The sequence below is a fragment of the Triturus cristatus genome, chromosome 9 (assembly GCF_964204655.1).
Source record: "Triturus cristatus chromosome 9, aTriCri1.1, whole genome shotgun sequence".
Classification (NCBI taxonomy): Eukaryota; Metazoa; Chordata; class Amphibia; order Caudata; family Salamandridae; genus Triturus; species Triturus cristatus.
In genome coordinates, this window is record NC_140592.1 from 635456479 (window position 1) to 635471898 (window position 15420).

The 15420-nt window shown below is 46.2% G+C and overlaps 1 protein-coding gene across 1 annotated transcript in view; it reads right to left on the reverse strand.

Moving 5' to 3' along the window:
* The window catches only part of PPP5C (protein phosphatase 5 catalytic subunit), a 407441-nt gene that overhangs the window by 218778 nt on the left and 173243 nt on the right, over nt 1-15420 (reverse strand). The window lies entirely within an intron of this gene.

A 15420-nucleotide genomic window follows, 5' to 3' on the forward strand; every position in this document is an offset into this window, starting at 1 on the left:
GGCCTATACCCGGGACCATTCCTTCAGTGTGAGGCTCTTCTTTGGACCTTTGAGGCTCTTCTTTGGACCTTTAAGGCTCTTTGGAATAAAGGGAGGGATGAACCAGAGTCCCATGCCGTTCTCCAAATGTTATTGTCCATGGGTGCAGGGCAGAACCTAGTGAAGTGTTTTTATGCCGCTCTTAACAGGATGATGAGGAAACCCTAATTGGCATTGCAAACAAAATAGGAGGGGGGTCTTAGGTAGAGATATCTGACCGAGAATGCATAAAAATGTTAGCTACCTACAAAAGGTCTCGTGCAACACACTCTTTAAATACATTCAATTCAATTACCATCATCAAACATACCCGACACCCAAGAAACTCACAGCAATCTACAGGGGATGGCAAACGTGATCATGATCAGGTCTCCAGGACATGTGCATGCTGCAATGGCTCTATGATGAGGAGCCTAGACCCAATTGTTTCACTTGTTCTGTTACTGTTAATGCTTGCAGGTCTATTCTGTATCTAACCAGCAATGCACATTGGACACAAATGTAATGACACCATTTCCAACGGGGGAGGATACTTCCTTGGACTATTGTATCGGTACTGAGTTACGTACATGGAGATATTATGTTTTGAAGGTTGATGTGCTTATGTTACCCCTACAGACTTGGTGGGATGGGATTCCAGGTGTGCCACTGCAAAGTCTGTATAATTGACCTTATGTAAAACCTAATAAACATTTTTTTTTTTTTAAAGTGATGGTTGCCAGTTTATGTGCAGTTGAATATGCCGATGTTGGGTAACGTGTAAAGTCAATGGTACTGGCTTCATCAGTTCATTGGAAAAAGTTAAGCCAGATTTCATAGGTTTGAGCTCTTTATTGTGACATATATGCATAAGTTGAACTTTAGACACCAAAATCATTTCAAAGGTCTTGGCAAAACAGCTGCACTCACTTATGAGGGGGATGGTACCCCCTAAACAATAGGAAGTCATCCTATCTCTGTCAACATTGGATAATGTTTGTGGTTTTTTTCTCTTTGGTATATCAGATAGACCCTGGTATGTCAATTGTGGCAACACTATTGGACACTCGCAAAGTGACTGAATCTCTTAATTAGGAACATTTGTTTACAATACTAAGAAGCAAGAACACCAACTTATTTATTATGAATTTATTCACCAGATTTATATTCTGTCAGGTCTGCAGGCTATGGGTCTACGTGTAAAACCTCACTGTAATAGATGTAGGCATCAAACTGTTGATTTGAAACAAATGGCATGGGTTTATCTACAAATAGTGGACTTCTGGCTGAAAGTGTCTCAAGATATAAACCAAATAACAACAGGACAGGGCGTGGCCTAGGGGGCCAACATGACAGCCACTTGTTAGGCGAGCTCCGAGCAGTCTAGCCATTTATCTGACGCCATCATGCTCATATGTCATCAGTAATGCCAGGCTAGCCACAGCGGAGTTTATTGTGCCGCCCGAGCCATGAGACGAAGTTGAGAACCCTGTCGGGGCTAGGGAGCATACGATTGCGTCAGGCGACAGACTGAGAGACTACACAGAGACCTAGTGTGGGCGCCACCGGTGCCTGGCTTGAGCTGGCCTGCGTTCACGCTGATCTGTGGGCCTGGGAATCCACCCTGCAGTTGTGGCTTCACCATCTTAGGGCCACGCTGGCCTAGTGGTGGACGGACGACTGCGGCCACATCCCTACCTGAGTGGCGGCGAGTGTGGAGGCTGTGTTCGTGCCGCCCATTGCCTGCGGGGAGGACAAGTGTCCCTTTGAGGCCGTGGCCAGCTGATTGTCATGAAGCCCCCCCTCCCCCCGGGAGCCCAGGGGCGGCTGACATGTCATGGACGGTGCCCGTGAAGGAGAACAACCCGGTTTGGACGTATTGAACCCCCTGGGTGAAGAGGAGAGCTCTGTGTGTTGTTTGTCGGCTGGCCACGGGACCATCACTGTCCACTGAGGGTGTTGCCAGGGGGGAAGTGGAGATGGGGGGGGTCGTGGGTGAAATCCTTCTCCCCCTCTTCCTTCCTTTTAGCGGGGCGGGCTTCATGAGTGGCGGAGAGGGCCGCCCCATAGAGACGCTTCAGAGGGTATGGCGGGTTGTACTGGAGTAGATGCCGGAGAGGAACCTCTGGGAGTGACTGGGCCAGAGGCTTCAACATGACTAAGGATAAACTTCCTAGCACATCAACCAAACAAAGCACCATGGACCAATTCACTAATTCCCTAGCTGTCGACCTGGGTGCGACTTCGGGGTCTGGTCCAGACAACGCAGCACCACTGGCAGCCATCACACAATCTAGGGACATGCTGGATGCCAAAACTGAGGCAGATGGGTCGGAAGTGACCCTGCTGTGCCAAGATTTCTGTAATGCAGTTGATCGGATTGCGGAAGCAGAGACCAGGGCATTAAGCGTTGAGGACTCCAAGACAACCTTCCAACAGAAAGTTAATAAGCTAACGGTGGTGACAAAGGAGCTGGCGGAATGTGTGGAAGATGCTGAAGGCCATTTCCGCCAAAATAACCTGCGCTTCGTGGGGTTCCCGAGGGGTATGAAGGCGCCTCCATGGACAAGGTCTGGGAGTAGTGGCTTCCTTATATCATACCATTCGAATAACTCTCTGCTTGTTTTGTGATCGAGACACACCTCTTAGGATCAAAAGTGCCATACATGGCTCGCTTTGGATACATACAGACATTTCACTCTGGGTTCATGCAGGGTTCACAAGGAACTGGTATTCTAATCCATCGTAGGATACCCTTTGAGCCCAATAATATATGGTCAGATGTCCACGGTATATTCAGCATGGTGGCCAGCCCACTCTATGGGGAACCACACACATTGGGTAGTATTTATGCCCACCACAGGGACAGACCTTTGTAGACAAGATTTATTGGACTATGAGGAGAAATGCCAGGAAGTTTATCCATCATAGGAGGTGATCGGAAAAATTTACTCTGTCTGGTGATGAGCTGGTGGGTTACAGTGGGGACGGGGGAATCCAAGGTGAGTTCTTTGATATCGGCACTGGGGTTGACAGATACATGTAGAGAACATCATCTGGCTTAAAGTAGCTACACACAATTTTCGGCTCATAGTCCCTTTTCTAGGTTAGACTATATGCTGATCCCCACAGGATATACACACAGGGTATCGAAAACAGAGATCTTGGCGGGGGGTTGTCCGATCCTTCCCCAGTGGCCCTTACCCTTCATACAAGCCCAGAGGGCATCCCCCATTCCATTGCGCAAATCGCTCTAGCATTTGCGAAACCAGTCATATCGTGCACTAACAGCTATTGTGCTGGTGAGCAAAGACGTAGAACTCACATATTGGTAGAGCTAGAGACTCAGATCCTTGCCCTAGAAGAGAGTAGTTGCGGGGGAGGCAGTGCGGTGAGACAGAGCCAGTTGCTCCTAGCTTAGCAACAGTACCAGCAACTGCTTCTGGATGATGCCAAACAAGCATTCAAAGCCGCGTCTATCAGTGAGGGGCCAAGTCCAGCAGGATGCTACATCGACTGTCCTGCTGCCTATGCAGTACTGCTGGTACCAGTGGTGCGAAATACCAGTGGGGAAGTAGCCCAAACCTTTGCTACATATTACGCTGATCTATTCGCCTGTCTGGACGTGTTTGATTTAGATCAGATATTTGATTTTCTCAAGGCCCGCCCCGGTCTCTGTCCGATGCTGCTTGTGCGCAGTTGAACGAAACGACCACAGAGGAAGAAATATCTGAGTGGAGATGCAGAATGGGAAAGACCCGGGAACCAACAGTTTCCCCTGTAAGTTTCTCAAAGCATACATACTTCAACTGGTAACACATTTATTAGGGACAAAACAATCGGCGTCCGAGGAGCCAGTGCTTCCACTGGAGACATGTTGAAATAATAGTCTTTCATAAATCGGGTCGTCCACCTGAGGATTCCTCCTCATACCGCCCTATATCCCTATTGAATATAGAAGTGAAACGCCTAGCCAAGACGTTGATGAAGAGGAATGGACGGAGGCCCTGGGGACTCCCCCCAGCGCCGCTGTTTCCTCCCGCCTCATCCAATTCAAATATTTGCATTGGACATATTATACTTGGCACAGTATGTGGCAAATGGTGGTCATTGGTTTTTCCATGTGCCTTCGATGCGGGGTACAGGAGGACATCTTCCTGCATACAGTCTGGAGCCGTTCGTCAGTGGAGTGCTTTCGATGGGGCGTGACGTCTGATCTGGCGGAGGTCCTCTCTTGAAAGGTCCCACTTGAACACAAATTGATCTTCCTCCATAGCAAAAAGAGGATAGGAGGGAACCATTATAAGGGACCTACTGTTCCTGGGTTTTATGTTGGCAAAGAGGGACATAGCTAAGATGTGGAAAGCTAATATGCCACCAGCTCAGTGGGCATGGAAGAGGGCAATGGACCATTGTATGGGTTTGGAGATTGGTGTCTTTCAGGCAAGGGGCTGCCCACAAAAGCATCAAAAGATATCGCAGCGTTTGGCAGACTATCGATGGATAGTCTTGGCACATATACTTACTGCAGAGGCTCACAGACACTGACATATAAGCTTATGGAGATGTGCCCTGAAATACATTCGATGGGATCTCAGGATGCAATTGATCGGGGTTTTCGTGGGGGCATGTTGGAGTCTGGGGGTAGGTAGAATGACTGTGCCAGTTTTGTATCAATGTTGTTTAAAGGTATGCATCTATCAATATCTTACATTTACCTAAAGGCCATTCCGACCTGAATGTGTATGTCAAAACCTAATAAAATTTGTTATGAAGAAAAAAATGACAAGAGGGTGGAGGTCTCCCAGATATTGGCACTCCTGTGGCATGTAAAAAGCATCTGGAAACAGACAGGCATTTTGTGGCTCTGGCCTATTTGTTGGCTAAATGTATGAATGCAGTTACATGAAGCAAGGACTACCTATCAAATGCATTGGAATGGTTAATGGATTTGATTTACTGTAACAACGTAGCGGACACTTATGTGGAAACATATATTTGGAACCCACTGTGCAATAGTTGTCATCTGAGGGAGGCAATGAGGGACAGGGTTAGTTGTAGATTAAGGGGGTGAGTAGAGTATGCTGGAATTTAGTGTAATGTGGTTTTTGTGTCACATGCAAAGACAAACTAATGTTGAGGTGCTATGGTGACCATAAACTTTAGGTGTATAGATTTGCACAATGGATATGCTTCCATCTTAATTCAAAAGTTGAAAGAAACTTTGGGCACAATTGGGAAGAGGACCAGAAGATCAACAACAGACTGGCTATGGTGGAAATATGTGAAGTGCATATGTGAATGTCTAGGCTGTTGGCAATGTTTGTACTCCATACTGTGCAGTATGAAAACATTAACCTCTTGTGAGTCTTTGTTCATTGTTAGCTTTTTATACTGCTGGTAAAATAAAATAAATACCATATGTTAAATTCAACAGGCATTTAAGGTGGATTGTTTTTAATCCGAATTAAAGCCTACTGATCAGTTTATTTTGTTACATGAGATCTCACAGATTATCTTAGTAAGCAAGGACAAACCGGGGGAGGGCGCTAGAGGGCCCGCAAGCAGAATGGCGGCACTCCTGTGAGGCTCCTGCAGCCTGGTACAGAAATCCTTCAGTTATCCTTTCCAACTGACCGCCTTCCCGATGAAAACCATATAAGACTATTGCGGTTCCTTACCGGCAGCTTCGGTGCAAGTTTGAGAGCTGTGGGACCGGCCGTGACGGAGCTGGAGGCAGCGCGAGGTGGACCGTGCCCTGGGCTGTTTGGGGGCGGAGAGAGAGGCCGGACCTCGGAGCTACGCAAGACCGGGGAGCACCACGAGGTAGGTGGGCCCCGGAGAGAGATTTGTTGGAGCGGGACCCCCCTGGACTTCGAGGGCTGAGTGCTGACGTCGAGCGGAGAGTGCTGTGTGGGCAGGGGCAGCGACCTCAGCCTGGGGCCCTCCCCGGAGGGCTTGCACGAGTGATCGGCCGCGGTCCGGAGGGGCTTGGAGACACCTGTGAGAGTTGCTGGCGCTGAGGAGGTCGCGCTGGGTGTGATGTCCACCGCCTGAGCCCACTTGCAAGACGTTGTCGAGGCTGCTTAAGACTGTCCTGGTCGGAGACTGGTCGGTGGTTGGTAATGTCTTCCAGGCACCACCCTTCCCGGTTCCCTTGACGTTGTTGGGGAGCTAGGCGTAGAGGGTGGGTATGTGTGTCCCCTAGATGACCCCCGTAGGGTGTACCCCAATGAACAATCTGACTACGTTGCTCCTGTTGAGCTGTTTGGTGGTAATCTTGGGTGGGTTGTGGTTTCTGGCATGTTGGGGCTGCTTCAGTGGGGTGGGGTTGGTGGTTCCCTGCCCGCTTTGATACCTTACATTTCCGTGCATTGTACTGATGTCTCATTTTCTTTATCATGTGGGATTGGTAATTTCGTATCATCTGATAGAATTGTACTTGCAAATGGTGCAAATTGCACGGTGGGGATGTTTGAGGGGAAGGGTGGGGTGATCTTATTGTTCGTTTATGTTGTTAGGTTGTTGTGCGCAGCTGATGTCCCAAGGAGGCTATTCGCAGCATTGACAAGGTACTATACTCGGGGACTGCATGGCGGTCCGTTCGTGCGACTTGTGGTACACACCAGTGTTGTCTGTGTGGTAGGAGTGGGGCAGGGGACGGGCGTGCCTATTCAAGGGCGCGAGTTTGTAGGTCCTATGCCGGGGCGCCATATTTCTTATACTTCTCAGCCTGTCTATGGGAGACACTGACCTGAATATACTTACGTGGAACGTTAGAGGCTTGGGGGACCCGAGGAAACGGAGACAGATCCTCTCCTATTTAGATCGTCACGCAATCCACATAGCGTTCTTACAGGAGACCCACTTTCGGGCGCAGGCTACTCAAACCTTTGCCTGTAGATGGGCTAAGTACACTTCCTTTTCATCCTATTCTTCCTATTCTCGTGGGGTTGCAATATTGATAAAAAAGGGGACCCCCTTCATTATGGCAGGCACTAAGAGTGATACCCAGGGCAGGTACTGTCTGGTGTGGGGTAGGCTGGGACATTTGGCGGTTACCCTGGCTTGCTGTTACGGCCCAAACGTGGACGACCCGCGTTTTTTTGCAGACCTCGGGGCAGACATAATAGGCGCAGACCCACAACACCTAATATGGGGGGGTGACTTCAATACCACACTCAATCCTCCTCTGGACAGGTCCCACCCGGCCCCACATCATTACACCAATTCCCGTGGGGCGCTTTTAGAGATACTAGGGGAGCATGGTCTGATTGATACATGGAGGCACCTTCACCCTACTGCGCGGGAAGGTACACACGTCACGGCACAAGCGAAGTCGTGGGCACGGCTGGACTATGTCTTCTTGGCCCCACGATTTCATGCGGCGCTTATTGGGGCACGCCACCTCCCGCGCACCTTTTCGGATCACTCACCGGTACGGGTTACCCTGCGAGCTGCGGATCTAGGCCCCCCGCTGTCGGCCTGGCGCCTACAGCCCATGATGCTGTTGGATGCCTCGTTTCAGGAAGAGCTGCGGGAAGAATGTCTAGCTTTCTTTCGGCGTAACAAGGATTCGGTGAAGGATGATGCAACTATTTGGGATGCCTTTAAGGTGACCTTACGGGGCGTGTGTATTGCCAAGGGATCAGGCGTACTGAGGAGTATACTTGCGCGACTACGCCTCCTGGAAACTGATTTGAAGACGCTCGAGACGGCGTTGGCTGTCAAGCCTGACGATGCCACGTTAGCGCGCATTCGCGACAAAGTCACTGAGTATACTGACGAAGCCGCTAGAGAGGCGAAATTCAGAGGCAAACACTGGACCGCCCGCCGGTATGGCGAGGGTGAGAGGCCGGGTAAAGCCCTGGCCGCAACAATGAGGCTGATGCGGCCTACTAACTCCATCGTGGAACACGTTGGGGAGGATGGCATTGTGTACAGAGACACCGCGCAAATTCTCAATGCGTTTGTTACGCACTACCACAAGTTGTATACGTCGACTAGGGATGGGGAGCTCCATCTGCATGAATACCTAGAGGATGTGTCTCTTGGCTGGCTTAGTGATGCGCAAAGGGAGTTTCTGTGCACCCCTTTCGAATTAGACGAGGTGCGGGAAGCTATAATGCACATGCGCTCTGGCAAGGCCGCCGGGTTGGATGGGATACCAATCGAATTTTACAAGACCTACATTGACTTTATGGCCCCGGTCTTGCGGGAGGTGTATGAAGATGCTTTGGAGGTGGGCAGTCTGCCTCCCTCGATGCGCATGGCCCTCATCACGTCCCTCCTCAAACCTGGAAAAGCGGTGACTAACTGTGACTCTTACCGGCCCCTCTCATTGCTCAATTGCGATGTGAAAATCCTTGCCAAGCTCATAGCCACTCGCATCAATCTATTGCTCCCCAACTTGATATTACCCGACCAGGCTGGGTTTGTACCCGGTCGGGCGACGTCCCATAATCTGCGCACGTTCTTTTCCATCCTAAACTCGGTGCATGATGACCAGCCAATGGCAGCGGTCTTCCTTGATGCCACGAAAGCATTTGACTCCCTGGAATGGGATTATGTGTTCCAAGTGCTGGAGTGTATGGGGTTCCCGGGCATATTTATTTCATGGATCAAGTTGCTATATATCGACCCTAGAGCGAAAGTACTGGTGAACGGCCGGCTCTCGGCTGCGTTGCCCATTACCAGGGGTACCAGACAGGGGTGCCCTCTGTCACCGCTGCTGTTTGCTATAGCCCTGGAGCCCTTGGCTGCAAAATTGCGACAACACCATAAAGATAAAGTACTGAGATGTTTCCAGAGACAGATATTAATATCTATGTACGCTGATGATATTACTCTCTATGTATGCGATCCTAGAGATAATCTCAATCCGATTCTTAGGGAATTTATCCGATTCGGCAGGATTTCCGGGGTCAAGATCAACTGGAGCAAGTCTTGTTATTTCCCCCTAACGTCCTCTACTGGGAGATTTATGTTAGATTATCCCCTCGCCTGGTGTGAAGGTGACTTTAAATACTTGGGCATACATATTGAAAAAAACAGGGAGGAGCTCCTGAGGGCCAATTATGGCACGGCGATGACTCGCATTACGGATTGCATTACGCGTTGGATTACTTTGCCCCTCTCCATGGCTGGTAGATCATCACTTATTAAAATGGTAATATTGCCGCAGTTGCTGTATCTCTTCCTGAATATTCCTTTTCACCCGGGCGCCTTCTTCTTCCGGCAATTACGCGCAGAGCTCATTAGACTCGTTTGGGGCGGTAAGTCGCCCCGGCTTAGGTGGGAGATACTCGTTAAGCCGTATAATCAGGGCGGTTTTGGCATCCCCGACTTCGAACTGTATTATCACGCGGCCCAGGCGCATTATGCCTATTTCTGGATTCGGCAACCTCGATATATGCCCCAACTAGCTGCCGAACACTGGCTGGCACACCCGATCCCTATAGAGAGCGCATTGTATATTCCAGGTAGGGATAAGACGCCATCGACGGTGATCAGCACGGTGACTGCATGGAGCCAATTGACTGCCATGATGGGGTTGGACTGGTTGTACGCGCCGCTTTTGCCCCTTGCTTATCATCCTAGCATGCCCCTGCTGCAGGAAGTGGGTTTTCGGAAGCTGTTTCAGACCATCCATGTATTGACGTGGGGGGATTTGTATCATAATGGCATATTTCGGTCAATGGACCACCTTTATGGAGGCATACAGCCTTCCCCCCTTGACGTTTTTCTGTATCTCCGGCTTAGACAAGGGATACGGGCGCTCACACCCGACTTCCCATGGGAACCCCCACATATGGCACCGTTGCAACGCATCTTTCTGGATGAGGCCCCGGCCAAGCTAGTTTCTAAAATATACAGATCGGTGCATTCAAGCACAACCGCGCCGCAGTTTGCAGTGAGGGACAAGTGGGACCGAGAGCTGCCGGCTCCGCTGACGGATAAGCAGTGGGAATTCTGCTTGCTGCAGACGGAACGCATTTCGTCCAGTAGTAGATTCAGGATCATACATTATAAATTCATCAATAGATTATATTATACACCCGCGCGACTGTGTCGCTATCAACTTCGGGATAATGACCGATGCGATCGATGCCGGGCCCCCGGGGCGGTTTTTCTGCACTTAGCGTGGGAATGTGATGCAGTACACCGCTTCTGGTGCCAAGTTTGCGAAGCACTCTCTAAAATGATCAACACAGTGGTGGAACCCTCCCCTCTCCTCGCTCTGCTGGGCTATGTGGAGCCCATACAAGCGGCACACCGCAAATTCATCGTGCTAGCCTTTTTGCTTGCTAAGAGAAGAGTTGCGTGTCGATGGGGCAGGGGCAGGGCCCGAAGTTCAAGGACTGGCTGCGGGACCTTGCTTACTGCCAGGAGCAGATCAGTACATATTCTGAACTTTTGCCGACAACGTCACGCCCCACGGATATCTGGGCTCCATTACGATGTTACCTCTCGGCCGAGGGGACTGCTGCGGAAGTTGGGTCGCCCGCGTAGTGTCCTTTTTTTTTTGCGAACACCCCCACTTGCTCCGGACGGGGGGCTGTCCGAGACCATTTTCCTCTGGGTGCTGGGTGGGTGGACACTGCACATTGCGGACCTCAACGCGGCTGAGGTAAACATGGTGTGGGTGAGTGGATGGATTGCGAGGAGGGCCGCTAGGCATGGTGTACCCTCATTTGACCTTCTGTGTAACCGATTGCTTATTGTACTGCACTGTTTGATGCTACTGCCCGCACTGATGGCGCCTGCTTGGGCCTGTTTCACTGCCCTACTCACGCAGTATTAATTATGATGTAAATGTGTTTCCACTGTCGCACCCTTTGATTGAAGCTGTATGTTGACTTGAAAAGTTAAAAAATAAAAGTTTAAAAAAAAAAAAAAAAAAAAGGACAAACCAGGGGAATATATTTGCACGGAGAGTCCTTGTAAAGCCCTGTTAGGAGATATATTATTTTGCTTTACAAACTGACATTTTGTATAGATTGGCAATAATATGACTGTAAGGCTAATTTTACCTTGTGACGAAGCTTGCACTCAGTACAGTAAGCCAGAGTTGGTTATGGGGACAAGCCAATGATAACAGCTACAGGCTAGATGTGTGTGCAGGGAAACATTGAGCCAAAGGCCAGAAGTGTGGTCTGTTTATTATAAAAAGTTATGACAAAGGCAGAAGGCCTTGCTTATTTATTAATAAACGAATTTAGTAAACCGAATAGGCCTTAAAAGGCTAGGGAAAGGTATTTAATTACAGGTAATTTCACAGATTACCATAGTAGGCAATGGTTTTGGTGTTGGTCACCCACAACAACAAACCATGGGAGTAGAATTTTACTGTGATGATTCTTGTTGAAAGGGGTTGAATATTGTTTTGCCAGCTGTAGTTCTGTACATATTTGCAATTTTATAAACGTATTTGTGTTGTTTGCATGCTTATGCGCACTTCAGTAGGTAGGCCTGTGATGTATATCGTGTCAAGTCACTGGTAAATGATAAACACCTCATCAGTACACTGGGAAACGTTATGGAAAATTCCTTAGGGGGTGATCTGCTTAAAAAAAGGTTAGACAAAGCAAGTAGTCCTTAGATAATCACTGTGAAATGCATCTGTAAAGACAATACATTTTTAAGGGTCCAATGTTATTACACTGTGCCAAAGCCTGTAGGGGAAAATGTTATTTTTACATGGAATATAGAGGTTTACTGTAGTAGTTGAGATGATGACCCCACCAGAAGAATCTATGGTAATCCTTATTGGGATCTATTAGTATGGATTTTATATTGTTTTGGCAACTCTATTTTGCACGTATTTGTAATTTTATTATGGCACACCTGATGGGTGCCTTGTGTAAAGTATTATGACCAGCTCTGTACAGTAAGAGTTGGTTATAACAAGTCAATAATAAAAGGTATAGGCCTAACTGTTTATAATGAAAAATTATTATACTCTAAGCAGGCCTGACATATTAATTATGAAAGAGCTTGTTAATGTCAGTAGGCATTTAAAGATTGATTGTTATTATTGAATATTCAAGCCTACAGACAGGCATTTTGATACATGGAATCTCAAAGATTACTGTAGTAGGCAAGGTGTCTCTATACCCCTCTTTAACAAACAGTGTGTCTAAAAGATTATTTTCACTGTTGGAATCCTTTTTAGGGTCTATTAAGAAAGAGTGAGTTTTGCTCTGCTAATTGTAATGTTTTACTCAATATAAATTATGATTGACTGCATGCCTGATGGTTGCCTTATAAAAAAAGCTTAAACTCAGTGCAATAGACCTCAGTTGGCTAAGGTGACAAGCCAGTGATAACAGCTAGAGGTATGTTTGGGTCACTAGGAAAAAATATTTCCAATGACAAATCTGATCGGTTTACAATAAAAAGTTAGGGTAAACGCAGTAGGCCTGGCATATTGATTCTCAAAGGATATGTTAAAGCCCACACAGGTATTCAAGGGAGGGCTGACCTTTCTCTGTATTAAAGCCTACAGATAGGTATTTGTTACATGAAGTACATCACAGATGACCTTTTTAGGGAAGGAATTTAGTGTTGATTACCACCTCTGACAAACTCTAGGTGGTAGAGCATTTCCACTGTAATCATTCTTGCTAGAATCTCTTCTTAGCTATCGGCTAGGATCTTGTACTAATAATGAGAAAATAAATTAAATAATGCATACACCCATATGTATACAAACATATATCCATATGAATACATGGTGGGACTTTGGGGCATGCCTGTTCTGCCACCGGCTTGAGAGTCATTCATACTCTGCATCCATGACAGCGTATTGCATCAAGTAATGGTTCAGCCCACATCAGTCATTGGGTCGCTCCTTAACCTGTAAATGATGGCATGTTTTTTTCATCACAAATGTATATCAGAAAGCAATGAGAGGAACCCCTTATCAACCAAAGGAATAGGGTTCTATTGTCAAGTCAAAAAAAACAAAGTATCCTTTGGTATACCTTATATTACACATCATTCACAATCACCCGGCATTTCACTCAGTATGAATCCAAATCTCACAGTGGGGAGTATAGTGGTCAACTCAAAAATAGTGCACCAATCATACGTCAGCAGTAATAGAAATTATACATATCTGTTTATTAAAATCATTTAAAACATTTTGTCATGATTAAGAACAAGAATCACAAAAAATCTCTTCACATACATTTCAGATCTATATAAAAGAGAATAATAGGAGCAGACCACAAAGAACTTGCCACAGGGTGCAATATCAAAAATAAGAAATAACAAGAAGAAGATGAGAGTATTTAAAGAACTTGCCACAGAGTGCAAAAAATAGGAAAAATAACAAGGAAACGATGAGAGTAATAAAAGACACTACACTTTGTCACCAAAAAGCCATATCCATGTTCAGGGACTTTAAGACTGGAACCCGATATATTGACAATTATTAAATATCTATTGTGCCAGCTACCAACGCAGATTATGTATCGACCCGTTTTCAATGGTGTCCTGATAAGACCATCTTTACCAAGACCGTGGATTAACTCTCAAATGATATACATGAAAGAGCAACAGTATACAACCCAGAAGGTGTACTGCATTTATTGATTTCATGTATATCATTTGAGAGTTAATCCACGGTCTTGATAAATATGGTCTAACCAGGACAACACCATTGAATACTAAATCTGTGTTGGTGGCTGGCATAATAGAAATTTAATAACTATCAGTATATCGGGTTCCAGTCTTAAAGTTCATGAACATGCACATAGCTTTATGATGACTAAGTGTAGTGTCTTTTAATACTCTCATCTTTTCCTTATTTGTCCTATTTCTTGCACTCTGTGGCAAGTTCTTTTAAAACTCATCTTACTGTTATTTGTCTTATTTTTGATATTGCACTCTGTAGCAAGTTCTTTGCTGTCTGCTGCTATTATTATCTTTTATATTGATATGAAATATATGTGAAGAGATTTTTTGTGATTCTTGTTCTTATTCATGAAAAAATGTTTTAAATGATTTTAATAGAACGATATGTAGAATTTCTACTATTGTGGACGTATGATTGGTACACTATTTTTGAGTTGAGAACCATACTCCCCATTGTGAGTTTGGTTTCGTACTGGGTGAAATGCCGGGTGACTGAATGGTATATAATATAAGGTATATCAAAAGATGAATTGTTTTGTTTTTTTTACTCGACAAATGTATATCAACCTGAAAAATTTGATTGCTTCAGTGTCAAGATTGGTGAACAGCCATTTAGTTTTCAATGTTTTCCTTTTATAGTTCCCCTTTGACTTTCTTTCTATATTAATGTTTTTTAAACTACAGATCTCCAAACTGTGCTATCTGGTCTTGCTTGCCGCTCATTCCCTCTGCATTGCATGGAATCCCACATGGCCACTTTTTCTAAACCAGGAGGCAATTATGGAATGCGGTAGCCCATAGTGTATCATTGTTTTACCATTCAAAGGTGGTTCTAAATGTGGTGGCCATGCTGGAACTTTTAATCAACGTTAGGCTATTTTCAAAACCTCTGCAAAAGAGATACATGCTCCTATGTTTACTTTCAATGTAGGAAGCATATGCCCATCATGTTTAGATAGCAGCAGGTCTGTCTTTTTCCACTTGCATTTGTTGTAAACGTATCTTGAATATGCTGTTGGGTGTTTGCCTTATTTTTGTTGTATCAAAGGTGAATGCAAGAATGAGTCCGCGGCTGGATGAATGGTTGCATGAGCTCAAAGATGAGTGAAAGAGTGCCTGCATGATAACCTATTGAGTGCGTAAACCCACCAAATGGCACAAAAGACAATTTTTCAAAGCAATACATAATGGCACTGCAAATGCTGGTCTACTTATTGGTTTTCTAAATTTGATGTGCCAATTCTAGGCAGCATTGGCAAAACAAAAAATGAACAACTGGGGCAGATGATGTGTACATGCGAATGCATCATGACGGGCTCAGCGTTATGACGTATACACAAGCATTTGGCATGGAACGGCCATCATCTTATTCAGCGAGAAACCACTTGAAGATAGAAATAAAAAAAAAATATGAAATTATTTGTGCGAAAAAGCACATTTTGAAAATGTAGCAGCCTGGCAGGAAATGGTAGGTGCCGGGCCCTCCCAAAAATATATTGTGTTAAGAAAGATAAACGAGTGGGTGGACTGAACTCAACGCAGGGCTGATGGAGTGGGTCAACAGGAAGTGGGTTGGGGAGCTACAGAGGAATTGAAGACTGGGGGTAGGAAATAGAAAAATAAAAAGCCAGTGTGCAAGAAGCAAAGGCCGAGCCTGGGGAAGAAGGGAGCACATGGTGGTAGTGCTCTAGTTAGCTGGCTTGAAGAAGGCAGATAACACCTTTAGAAGCAAGAATGAAAACATTTTTTTTAAAACCATGC